Raw genomic sequence first — 13,694 nt, 5'->3', positions numbered from 1 at the left:
TGGATAAAGTTTGAGTCGATATTTAAATTCTTAAAGTCCATCGTAAGCTTTGATGCTTTCTTTTGATTAATTTTTAAGACACGTTGCTTTAGCATTTTTCGATGCAAGCAATGTGCGAATTTTTTTCCTAAAAAGATTTTTTCTTCATTACTTTAATATGAAGAAAATCTCAACTGAAAACTATCGATTCTGATGGAATCTTTGGTGAATAAACTCTAGCTAAGCGAAAGTGTCAAATGTGGCTTGTGCAATTGAAAGCAAAAAAATTTTGAATCTTTAGGAGTCACTCAAGTTTCAAAAATCATACGAGAGATCTATGATGCCAAGACAATGTTGAAGCAAAAAGTTTTTGAATCTTTAGGAGTCACTCAAGTTTCAAAAATCGTACGTGAGATCTATGATGCCAAGACAATGTTTTGTTTTTAGTGGATTTCGAAGAGCGCCCTGCGTTATGGGCTTCTAAAATCGGTTGAATCCATAATTGCTATTAATAGAGAACGCTACTGACAAAAAACGATGCGGTAGTGAACGAGGGCAATTTGAAATATCTCCTGTCATCAAACAAAGAGTCATCCTACTCGCGTCTAGGCTCCCATGTCACTGTTGACAGTCATAACTTCAATAATTTCGTTTATTTCTAAACAGCCAAAATAATGCCAGCCTCGAAATCCGAAATTTAACGCAGAATAACTCTTGCCGACAGGTACTACTTTGGACTGAGTAGGCAATTGAGATGAAGAGTCCGCTCTCGGCGAACAAAAACCAAATTCTACAAATCGCTCATAATTCCCGTCCCGGCATGGACGATTGCAACATCTGATGAGAGGACGGTACGAGTTTCCGAGAAAAAGATTCTGCGGAAGATCGTTGGGCGTGGTGAATAATGCATTCGATGAAACTATGAGCTATATGAGATATACTACGACGACATTGATACAGTTTATCGAATTAAACAGCGGAAAGACCAGGTGGAGAACAACGGCTGGCGCGCTGTTGTATACTCGGCTATAACCGCGTAAGCCGTGTCTACGCCAATGAAGAAGAGCTGGAGCTATTGACATTTTTCATCATGAGAACGCTCGGCCTCATACTGTAATACCGGCTAAAAACTATTTGGAAAAAAGCGTCTGCGAAGTTTTGCCCAACCCACCTTATAGCTCAAACCTTGCCCCTTCTGTCTGCCAATGTCTGGTTGATGGCGGACGCCTTCACTTGGAACACGGTACATAGTTTCAAACATCAGATCATTTCAAAACATTTATTGGACGTTTGTGGCAGCTTGCGATTTGTGCTTAATTTCTTGAATATATGTGGTGAAATGACACAATTCCAATAGATCAATAGTGGTTCCGATCGTAGAACAAGAAAGAGTCGCTTTTGGTAATATTTTCGTCTTTTTTGGATATCCACTTTGTTAATAGACTTTGATTTGGAAATGGTCTACACGACAGTCTACTAACCCTCTATGACTGGTTGTTTCAACGAACACCAGTCATCCACGTAGAGGTACTTTTCTCAACCTGTCATGTTGTTTTTGTTCAGTATTGTTTGGCATTTAAATATGGTAATACTTACGCCGGAACAACGTTCACAAATCCTTCAACTTTATTATGAAAATTCACGTTCCGTAAGAAATAAAGCAAATATAGCAGTCGGAGCTGAGAGTCTACATGAAGACCGAGGAGGGTCGATTCGAGACCGTTCGCAGCAACATGGATTAACCTAGGGAACAACATGGCGCATTTTATGTCGAGATCTTAAATTGAAAGCGTACAATGCTTGTATATAAACAAGTTAAATATCCGCATTTGGAACGAAGAGCAACCTGAAGAGATTCAAGACCTGCCATATCTTCCAGAAAAATCAACGGTCTGGTGTGGTTTGTGGCTCGGTGGAATAATCGGTCCATAATTCTTCAAAAATGATGCCGATGAGTCCGTAACCGTCAATGGCGACCGTTATGGCGCCATAATAATCGACTACTGGATGCCTTAAGTTGAAGCTCGTGATCTCAGTGATATTTGGTTTCAACAAGATAAATTTTTGCCCAATTTTTGGTGTACGCAGAGTTTTTTGCATAAACAAAATGTTTCGTTGGCATATGTAATTCGTTCTAATTTTAAGTTCTTCCGAAATGTCAAAACTTGCCAACTTGAGCGTTTCTGCTCCGTGGTATTGCCACTTTTGATTTAAAAGTTAACTTATCTTCAAATTTCTAAGATGCATATTTCGAATTTGTCTCCGACGTCGTTCGCAATGATAACTGAATCTTAATTTAAACGCTTTGTTCCTAAACTCTATAAACTTCGTAAACTTCGTTGGTTTCAGCAGTTCATACTCCGTTTCGGGCATTACTTTTAAATAAACTCATTCAGAAACTTAACAAACTCGCTGGATAAAAAAAGGAGGATTTTAAAAAACGGCATTTCGGTCATACTTCCTTTCAGAGTTGCAACAAATGTTGCACTCCACATTGTTGCGGTTTATCTGTAACATATTTTTTATTTCACTTCGCCAGTATTTTATATGTAGGGTACTAGCATTTGAATTGTTTCTCGCAACAAAGTTGGAGGACCAAAATGACAACAAAAAATTGTCGAAAAATCTGAATGAAAAAATGTATTTTTATTTATTTCGCCGCAAATGCGATCTGACCAGCCAAATGCAATATGCGAGTAAAATAAATGGAAAAGCGAAACAAACGAGTTGTTGAGCAGCGAGCGGAGAGAAAAAACACGCTATTAGTTTTCCAAACAAATAAAAATAAGCACAAGAAGGCATAGAAAATGTGGGTGGTGAGGTGGTGGATAGGGGGTACGCGAAAAGTGCCAAAGAGCGGTGTGGCTTCAGCAGCAGCGCGCTCGTTGCTCATAATACACGACTGCGGCCAAGTTCAACTGTATGTTTAACTTCTCTGTGCCGCCAATTCTTACCCTTTAGCGTTCCACTTTTTAACTTTGGCTTTTTTACGTTCGGCTGCAAATGTTCACATTTTCTGGTATTTATTTTTGGGCGACCTGCCGCGGCAAGTGCGATTTCTGTTTTACTCTTTCGGGTGCCGCTTTTTTGGAGGTTAAATTATTATTATTTTTTAAGCATGTGCAGCTGCGGTTTCGCGTCACCTTTGTCCCCGCCCCTTAGGATGCCTCTTTAGCGGCTGTACACGCTTTGACTTGCAGCGCCACTCAGCGCGGTCGCGCCCATTTGTGCGGCAGCTGTAGGATTTCGGCGGATCTGCGCTAAAGCGGCCAGTTGGTGCTGCGCAAAAAAATTAATTTATGATTTTTGTTGTGCCGTAGTAATAAAGCGGCCGTTTTTTATGGCACTTGGGCGAGTGTGTTGCCGCTGGCGCAACTCAATGTTTTACTACCGTGCACCGGCGGCCGCACTATAAACGCGTAATAGTAAAGGCGTAAAACGCTGATCCGGCGTCGAAACGTTTTGTGAGCGCGCCATTAAAATTGTCCACCAACGGATGTGTGGCTCTTTGTGGTTAACCGCTTGTAAATGTAGGCAGTTCCTTTTGTTTTTCCTTCATTGCAAGTGTTTTTGTTTTTAACGAAGCCTTTGTTACAAGTGTTGCATGCGGCTATTGAGGAGGTATTCATGCAACTTTTCGACGTATTAAAATGTATTAAAGGCAATTGATTACGTGCTGAAAATGTTGCAGGTTATGGTTCATTAAGCCTTTTATGATTTATAGGATTTTTGCCAATTATTCATAAGCTTATTTGATAATTACTGTTTCAGAAGTTTATTAAAAGAATCTCAACAGTGGAGCTTCTTCTCTCTTTTGAAGTGGGCGTATTGCCGTTCTCCGGAAAATGTGTGGCCTACAATATCAAATCCGACTCTAAACAAATATTGCAAAAATATGATGAAATGCTTGTAATTATCTGCTGACTTCACTTTTCTTTTGACGGTATGAGTATTCATTTTGTCCAGGCCAATATATCAAATGATTGAAATGTGATCAAATTGAAAGGTGAATTTTATCCATTTCATCTCCTTCAAAGTAATCTCCTCCCGCTGCAGTACATTCATGCCAAATAATTTTCCAGTCATCATAGCACTTAGAAAAATCCTCCGTCGTGATGGGCATCAGAGCCTTCTTCGATTCAGCTTTTATATCCGCAATTGAGTCAAAACGGTGTCCTCGGAGTGGTCATGTAAATTTGCTGAATAGCCAGAAGTTACACGAAGGTAAATCAGGCAAATGCGGTGGTTGCGGTAGGATATTAGTTGAAAATGTGGCGAAATGATCACGAATAACCAATGCAGTATGAGATGGTGCCTTATTGCACTTCTTTGTTCAATAAATTCAGACATAACAAAATTCGAAGAATTACCTTTTAGAGCCTCACAAAACGACACGTATCTCAAATACTAATGAGTATTTTGACGTGAAATTTAGCATAGATATCACTAACAGTACTACCAACTTACAGAAAAACAAATTTACCGATTCGAAAAACACGCAAAGTATAATTTAAAAATTTCAATTTGATCACAGTAGTAGGTACAAGTGAAGTTTGAGGCAATGCTAAAGGCCACCGGCATCACCACGAGCATGATATCATTCTTGGCTCTGTTAATTGGTTCGATCTAAATTAGCAATGCTGAGAGAAAAGGAGACCCTTGAATAACACTAGTTTACAGACACTTTACGACTGAGACATTAGAGGCTATTTATTACTAATTTTGGGTTGATAAAACCGAAAATAAGGTAAAAATTTCCTAATACGAAGAATTTTTGAGTTATAACTTTTAAGTTATATTGTGACAAAAAAGTACCCAAAAATTGAAAATAGAACGTGAAATAAATAATTATTTATCAATATTTATTTTGTCGCCTTTAAAGATTTTTCCAGTCCCCGAAACACTTTTTGGGACGGACTTCAACTTTTTCAGCGAATTTTGCAGTGGGTTTTTTGGTTTCGCCTGGTTTTTTCTCCACCATTCCGACGATTGTTGACTTGTTTACATGTCAAACTCATAAACAAATGTCTCATCGGCAGTTATAATGCTTTTCATGAATGTGGAATCGGAAATCACTCGATCAAGCAGGTCCAAAGAGACCTATAGCTCACTTGCCATCTCTCTAACACTTGCTCGGCGATTTTCAGGCACCATATGTTCATCAGTTAAGAGGTCGAAGGTCGTCCAGGACGAGGCGTGTCTTCAACGATCTCTCGACTGTCTTTGAAAGCTTTGCGTCCACTCGTACAACAAAGCTTGTATTTTTAACAAAACTAAATCAACGTAAGCCTTTTCCAACATTCGCACAATATTTGGTTAGAAATACAAAATTTTAGACAAATTCTGTGTTCGATATTTTCATCCATTGTAAAAATCGCAACGTACTACTGAGGTGTGCCGACTTAAGAAGCTGCAGTAAACTAGAAGGGTTGTAGTCAAGGGGTGTAGGGGTCAAAACACCACCAGTTGTCTAGAAAGTTTATGTAAATTAATTTAGTTAAATAAATATAACTACCTATTGCTTCTTAACTTGTAAATCCTACTTCACATTTAATTCGAACTTCTGAGCTACAGCCTGTTCTCACAAGGTATGCCTGTGCGTTGTGGAGGTGCCGTATTTGTTAAACCTTTGTCTCTTTAATGTAACTGTCGCTGACATGAGTCAGTTGTAATCACGACGGGTACAGAAACGTGGTTATGTTAACCTCGTGGACTGGTGAAAAAAAATTATTAACATTATAATTAATAAAATGTTTGATAATACGGTTGCGGCAAAGTAGACATTTCTCTTACAAAAAAAACTGTACTTTTGGTCCTATTTGATTTTTTCCTGAGAAAGTGCAACCTTGATGGGCCAGACGGTTTTTTGGGATAAATAATAGAGAGATTTATGAAAGGAGGCGCAATATTTTTCAAAGCGCAATTTCGGCGCAGCCTCAGGATAGGATAGGATAAAAAATATGGTATGGGGCACATTTTCAAATTCTTGGACAGTACCGTTGGCATTCCATTGTTGCCGAATGAATAGTGCCGAGTACCAGGAAGTGTTAGAGGCAAATCTGCTGATTGCAAAAATCTTTCTCTATTCAACAAGACAACGCAAGAAGCCATACGAGCTGATCAACGAAAACGTGGCTTCAGCGTAAAAATATCAAACTTTTGAATTGGCCCTCTTGTTCTCCTGATGTAGTCCTATTGGGTACATCTAGGAGTGGTAGGTAAGAAATATTTGCGGGGATTACATTACACCATGCCAATGCCAAATCGGATAATCGCACTTATTAATAATAATTGTAACAGAATAAATAGAAGCAAAGTCCTCTCTCGACGAACAAAAACCAAACTCTATAAGTCACTCATAATTCCCGTCTTGCTATATGGTGCAGAGGCCTGGACGATGACAACAACTGATGAGTCGACGTTGCGAGTTTTCGAGAGAAAAGTTCTGCGGAAGATTACGGTCCTTTGCGCTTTGGCCACGGCGAATATCGCATTCGCTGGAACGATGAGCTGTATGAGATATTGACGACGTTCAGCGAACTAAAAGACAGAGGCAATAAAACAAAGTGTATATGGCCAATTTATCCCTAAATCGCAGAAAAAGAAAATTACTAAAGTGAGTGAACTAACCGTTTCAACTAACTTTTACTTTTGTAGAAGTCTGATCTGCTTTTTCAAGGGAAAGAGATTCTTTCAGCATCAAAACCTGTTCGTCACGGTGAAGGTTTACCAGTGCCAGCGTCCCCAGCAAATTGGAATATTCCAGTTCAGTTTGGATTTACTAAGTGTTGTGACTTTGGGATAGTAGAGCAATACACACAATAACACAAAGAAGGCATATTAGGAGCAATGAGAATGGTGAAACCAGGACATCCTAACAATGGGGCAACGACACCAAGGCAGATGGGATCCTGATATGATGGGAGATTCATTATGAGGAAATCGGTCAGCATTCTAAGCAAAAATTTGAATTTGTGAAAAAATTCTCCATAAAAGATTTATTTTGGATCCGTTGTACTAAAGAAAATACTTTAAGCAAAAAAACATCTACTCTGTACTGAAATTCGTAATCAGAACACCTCGAATACCCTCACAGATCTCTCAGTCGTAAATTTTTTCTTTAGATTTGTTGAGTAGTGTAATTAAACACGACGTTTTTATTTGTCAATAGAGAAGAATGGACCAATGGTTCCATATTCGACTGTTTCAACGGCAAAATCTCCATATTTGGGGAAGGATAAAAGGTTGAAATAGGAACAGGAGCGGGTTTTTGCACAAATTCATAAACAAAAGGTAGCTTCAAACTAATTAATTACAGCTCAGTCTTTAAGGCCGAAGTTGTGGACATAACAGAAGGGAACAAGTGGGCTTATGAAAAAAAAATGGATTCGAAGGAATGCAGAGCGTGCGCGAAGTTTCAGCTGGATGAGACGAGATGTATTCACGATTCCAAATGAGGGATGGAATGATTTCTTGGATTCTTCTTATGATTTATCATAGTATCATTATAAGATTAACATTATATACGTACAAAAAATATGAATTAATTAAATATATGAGATAATCTTCATTAAATAAAATCTTTAGCAGTATCCATGCGATCTGTCTCTCGAGGATCAGTAAAACGCTTAACCTAACCTAATTTACATAGACGAATATAAATTTATAGATTTGTCAATATGCTCATTTAAATATACAAGTATAAGTAGCGTTCCAAAGTAAACAGAAATTTTTGAATCTAGCGGCCCTTGGTGGCGCCATCTATATGTCGGCTGATGCGTTAGAATCTGCTATCCTTATCGAGTGTCGAGTGAGAATTTCATGACATTTCATTGATTGGTAGTGAAGGAATTGCGTTTTAAGTGTCAGTATGTTTGTGTTATCGGTGCTAAAATGAGCTTGGAACAAAGAGCAAACAAATTTTGTTTTAAAATTGGTAAAACTTTTACCGAAAGGTTTCGATTGATGAAACAAGTTTATGGCGATGATTGCCTATCCCGTAGCATAGTGCACGAGTGGTTTAAACGTTTTCAAAGTGGTCGTGAGGACATAAATGACGATCAACATGTGGACCAATCAAAATCCGTGATCTCCGGAAATTCCATCGAAACTGTGCGTGAATTCATCAAAAATCAGTCGAAATCATCATTCAAATTCATGGAAATGGAATTGAACATCTCCAAAACATCGATTTATCGCATTTGGACTAAACATTTGGGCTTACGAAAGGTGTGTGCACGGTTTGTTCCGCACAAATTGAGTGACGACCAAAAATTGCTCAGAATCCGTCTCATCGATTGATGCTTGTGATCGATTATTTGACCAAAAATCACATTTTAACCATTAACCACTCCCCGTATTCCCCTGGTATGACACCGTGCAACTTCTTCCTTTCGGAAAAATGCATTTGCCCATGAAACGAAAGCGTTATGCAGACATAGAGGCCATTCCAAACGCTTGCACAGGCATACTGGCGGTCCATTCTGACCAACGAGTTAAAACACTCGTTCGACATGCTTTTGGACCGTGCAAAAAGCTCTATTGAAGCAGAAGGAGACTATCTTGAATAAAATAAATTAATTTTGCCAAAAAAAAACTATTTGTTCTGTTTTTTTTTTAAGTTCTGTTTACTTTGAAAAGCACCTTGTAAGTTTTCGAAGAATGTGTGCTGAATATATTGAACTTGCTTTTGAGATTTGAGGTTTTGTGAAAGGTACTATAAGAAACATTAGTATTAGAAGGTCATCGTCATACTTCCAAAGTTAAAAACAAGCTGACGTTAGATGTTGTCTACCGAATGTATATATCAACTCACACTCTACAATTAAACAATGTGAAGTTAGCTATTTATAGCTGAGTAGAAACTAGGTAGACCTACTTAGATTTGGAAGGACCATATAGCACACTGCCCACTTTCGGGCTTTATTAATATTTATCACTCTTTAAAATGTCATCGTTCCTTAACAAGCCATACAATCTACTTAAGTTGGAGAAAAAGAAAATATAGATAATATACATACTTATATACTTCTTCTTAATTGGCGTAGACACCGCTTACGCGATTATTGCCGAGTTAACAACAGCGCGCCAGTCGTTTCTCCTTTTCGCTACGTGGCGCCAATTGGATATTCCAAGCGCAGCCAAGTCCTTCTCCACCTGGTCCTTCGAACGGAGTGGAGGTCTTCCTCTTCCTCTACTTCCCCAGGCGGGTACAGCGTCGAATACATTCAGAGCTGGAGTGTTTTCATCCATTCGGACAACATGACCTAGCCAGCGTAGCCGCTGTCTTTTAATTCGCTGAACTATGTCAATGTCATCGTATATCTCGTACAGCTCATCGTTCCATCGAATGTGATATTCGCCGTGGCCAATGCGCAAAGGACCATAAATCTTTCGCAGAATTTTTCTCTCGAAAACTCGTAACGTCGACTCATCGGTTGCTGTCATCGCCCAAGCCTCTGCACCATATAGCAGGACGGGAATTATGAGTGACTTATAGAGTTTGGTTTTTGTTTGTCGAGAGAGGACTTTGCTTCTCAATTGCCTACTCAGTCCGAAGTAGCACCTGTTAAGTACCTGTTAACTGCAAGAGTTATCCTGCGTTGGATTTCTAGGCTGACATTGTTGGTGGCGTTTACGCTGGTTCCACGATGGACGAAATTATCTACAACTTCAAAGTTATGACTGTCAACAGTGACGTGAGTGCCAAGTCGCGAGTGCGACGACTGTTTGTTTGATGACAGGAGATATTTCGTCTTGCTCTCGTTCACTGCCAGACCCATTTCTTTTGCTTCCTTGTCCAGTCTGGAGAAAGCAGAACTAACGGCGCGGGTGTTGAGGCCGATGATATCAATATCATCGGCATTCGCCAGCAGCTGTACACTCTTATAAAGGATGGTACCTTCTCTATTTAGTTCTGCAGCTCGAACTATTTTCTCCAGAAGGAGGTTGAAGAAATCGCACGATAGGGAATCACCTTGTCTGAAACCTCGTTTGGTGTCGAACGGCTCGGAGAGGTTCTTCCCGATTCTGACGGAGCTTTTCGTGTTACCCAACGTCAGTTTACACAGCCGTATTAATTTTGCGGGGATACCAAATTCAGACATCGCGGCATAAAGGCAGCTCCTTTTCGTGCTGTCGAAAGCAGCTTTGAAATCGGCGAAGAGGTGGCGTGTGTCGATTCTCCTTTCACGGGTCTTTTCAAGGATTTGGCGCATGGTGAATATCTGGTCGGTTGTTGATTTTCCAGGTCTGAAGCCACACTGATAAGGTCCAATCAGTTTGTTGACGGTGGGCTTTAATCTTTCACACAATACGCTCGATAGAACCTTATATGCGATGTTGAGGAGGCTAATCCCACGGTAGTTGGCGCAGATTGTAGGGTCTCCTTTTTTATGGATTGGGCATATATCGGGTTCGCCTTCTCCTGGTGTTGTGCACTCACTGCCATTCAGCAGGTTGGAGAAGTGTTCCCTCTATAATTTAAGTATGCTCTGGGCATCAATGACTAGATCACCTTTGGGGGTTCTACAAGAGTATGCTCCGGTCTTGAAACCTTCTGTAAGCCGCCGCATTTTTTCGTAGAATTTTCGAGCATTACCCCTGTCGGCCAGCTTATCAAGCTCTTCGTACTCACGCATTTCGGCCTCCTTCTTTTTCTGTCTACAAATGCGTCTCGCTTCCCTCTTCAACTCTCGGTATCTATCCCATCCCGCACGTGTTGTGGTCGATCGTAACGTTGCGAGGTAGGCAGCCTGTTTTCTCTCCGCTGCGACACGGCACTCCTCGTCGTACCAGCTGTTCTTTTGCACTTTCCGAAAACCGATGGTTTCGGTTGCAGCTTCTAGCCAATGCGTAAGAGTTTGAAATGCCGTCTCCACAGTTCCCTTATACCGAGTTGTTGACGAGTGCTCTCAGAGAACAGAATGCAAGCCGTAGTAGAGAAATCGTTCGGCTGTCTGTTGTGATTGCAGCTTCTCGACGTCGAACCTTCCTTGTGTTTGTTGGCGTGCGTTTTTTTGCTGCACAGAGGCGGGTGCGAATCTTAGCTGCAACAAGATAGTGGTCCGAGTCGATGTTAGGACCTCGGAGCGCACGCACATCTAAAACACTGGAGACGTGTCTTCCGTCTATCACAACATGATCGATCTGGTTGGTAGTTTTTTGATCCGGAGACAGCCAGGTAGCTTGATGAATCTTCTTATGCTGGAATCTAGTACTACAGATAGCCATATTTCGGGCCCCGGCGAAGTCGATCAGCCTCAACCCATTTGGGGATGTTTCGTCGTGGAGGCTGAATTTACCGACCGTAGTGCCAAATATACCTTCTTTGCCCACCCTGGCGTTAAAGTCGCCAAGCACGATTTTGACATCACGGCGGGGGCAGCTCTCATAGGTGCGCTCCAAGCACTCATTGAAGGTATCTTTGGTTACATCGTCCTTCTCTTCCGTCGGGGCGTGGGCACAAATCAGCGATATGTTGAGGAACCTCGCTTTGATGCGGATTGTGGCTAGACGTTCATTCCCCGGAGTGAATGATAGGCGACGGAGTCTCTCTCCCACCACGATTCCCCCACCAAACTAGTGCTCCTTTATATGAGCACTGTAGTAAGTGCCACAAGGGCCTACTCGCCTCAGTCCTTGTCCCGTCCATCGCATTTCTTGGACGCTGGTGATGTCAGCCTTTATTTTCACGAGGACATCAACCAGCTGGGCAGCGGCACATTCCCAATTAAGGGGCCGGACATTCCAGGTGCGTGCCCTCAATTCGTAGTCCTTATTTCGTTTGCCGTGGTCGTCATCAAAAGGGGGTCTGTCATCCGAGGCTGTTGTTTCCCTTTCATTGGAGGCGTTGTTTACGTGGCGGGTCCAAAACCTAGTGCACAACCCTGGGGAGGGATGGTACACCTTCTCACCTTAGTTCGCCTTCAAACGGATGTTCTTAGGCTACCCAGAGGATACTTGGTCAAAGACCGGAAGTAGTGAGCTGCTTGAGTCATATCTAAAAGAATCGTTTCTGGCCACTCCCAAGTGAATGGCGATCAGAGAACTTTCCTCACTTGCGTGAACTTCTACACATGACTCCATCCTCCAAGAGAATGCTCTTGAAAATAATGTGAGTTGGTTAGTGCCAAGACTGGACCTTCTTTGGAAGCAGAAGTGGTGTCGAAATATTGGAAGAATCGAATTTTGTCTGTTATTCAGCACTCACGAAGATCGAAAACATTGATGAGATATAAAAATATCACAGATATCGTGATTTGAAAATACAATTGTATGTAGTTTAGCTGTTAAGCCTGATATTTACATATTTACATATAGAAACAAATCTTAACGTGCAGTAAATATACTCATCATGGCTGCTTATCATTGTAGAAACTTTGCCATTTGAAATCAAATGCATTTGAAAATACATTGCGCAGATAAATTCCATCTAATTTACAACATAGTTTAGCGACTGTAATTATTTGGCGTCTATTGTGTTTACAATCGCCTGCAGCGTTGATTGCCACTGCCTGCCACACAAAACGCAAAGCGCTCTTCCAACAACTTGTAGGCATTCCAAGGAAAATATATGTGCAGCAGATGTTGGCTGCTGGTTTTTGGCTTCTAATTCAATTTACAACTTCCTCGTTTAGCCAAGGAAAAAGCAGACAAACGAAGCAACGAACGAACAAACGGTTGACTTCCAATGAGCAATGTGCAACCTGCGGCGAAAATGAGCAACAACACCAGCACGTGCGGCTGAGTTTCGTGCAACTATTGCTGTTTGGCGAAAAGTTTCTTGGCTTTGAGGTAGCGTCAGCCGCGCAGCTAGGAGAACAGCCAACACTCGCAGACTCATTCTGTCAGTTAGTCAGTTAGATGGCTAAAATACGCCGTTTGGCATTGCAACTTTAATTAGTTGTTGCTACAGCGGCAGCGGCAGCGGCAGCGTCGGTGTGATGTGTGTTTTGGTTTTTGCTGCTGTTGTTGTTTTTTTAATGCCAGTTGTTAGCGGTCGGCAGCTGGCCAAACTGCCTGGTCTAAGCGAAGTGAAACGGAGCATTTCAACGGCACTTAATGCAATTCAATTTAGCTGAAATAATTTCAACTCGAAACTTTGTGTATGAAACACCGAACATAGAAACCGAAATGGAAACTTGCCGAAAACTTAAAATGAGGTAATCACAAAACATCGTTGAGGCGCCAAAAAGGGTTGATGATTGTGGGATTACTTGCAAGCGAGGGAGCCGTGAGAAGGAAAGCTGATGCGAAAAAGTGCAGATGTACTGGCTAAGGCAGGGATTTCTCGTCAGAGAGAACAGCAGAGAGAGAGTGAGAGAAGGCAGGAGGGGTTTTCATAAAAAACGTATAGAGGAATGGGCAAGTGACATAAATTATATAAGGTGCTTTTCAAAGTAAACAGAACTTAAAAAAAAAAACAGAACAAATAGTTTTTTTTGGCAAAATTAATTTATTTTATTCAAGATAGTCTCCTTCTGCTTCAATAGAGCTTTTTGCACGGTCCAAAAGCATGTCGAAAGAATGTTTTAGCTCGTTGGTCGGAATGGGCCGACAGTATGCTGGTGCAAGCTTTCGGAATGGCCTCTATGTCTGCATAACGCTCTCATCTCATGGGAAAATGCATTTTTCTGAAAAGGAAGAAGTCGCCTGGTGCAATATCAGGTGAATACGGGGAGTGGTTAATGGTTAAAATGTGATTTTCAAATAAG

The sequence above is a fragment of the Bactrocera tryoni genome, chromosome 2, assembly GCF_016617805.1.
Source record: "Bactrocera tryoni isolate S06 chromosome 2, CSIRO_BtryS06_freeze2, whole genome shotgun sequence".
In the NCBI taxonomy this organism is placed as follows: domain Eukaryota; kingdom Metazoa; phylum Arthropoda; class Insecta; order Diptera; family Tephritidae; genus Bactrocera; species Bactrocera tryoni.
The sequence above is the reverse complement of the archived record's forward strand: the minus strand, read 5'-3'. Positions refer to the sequence as shown.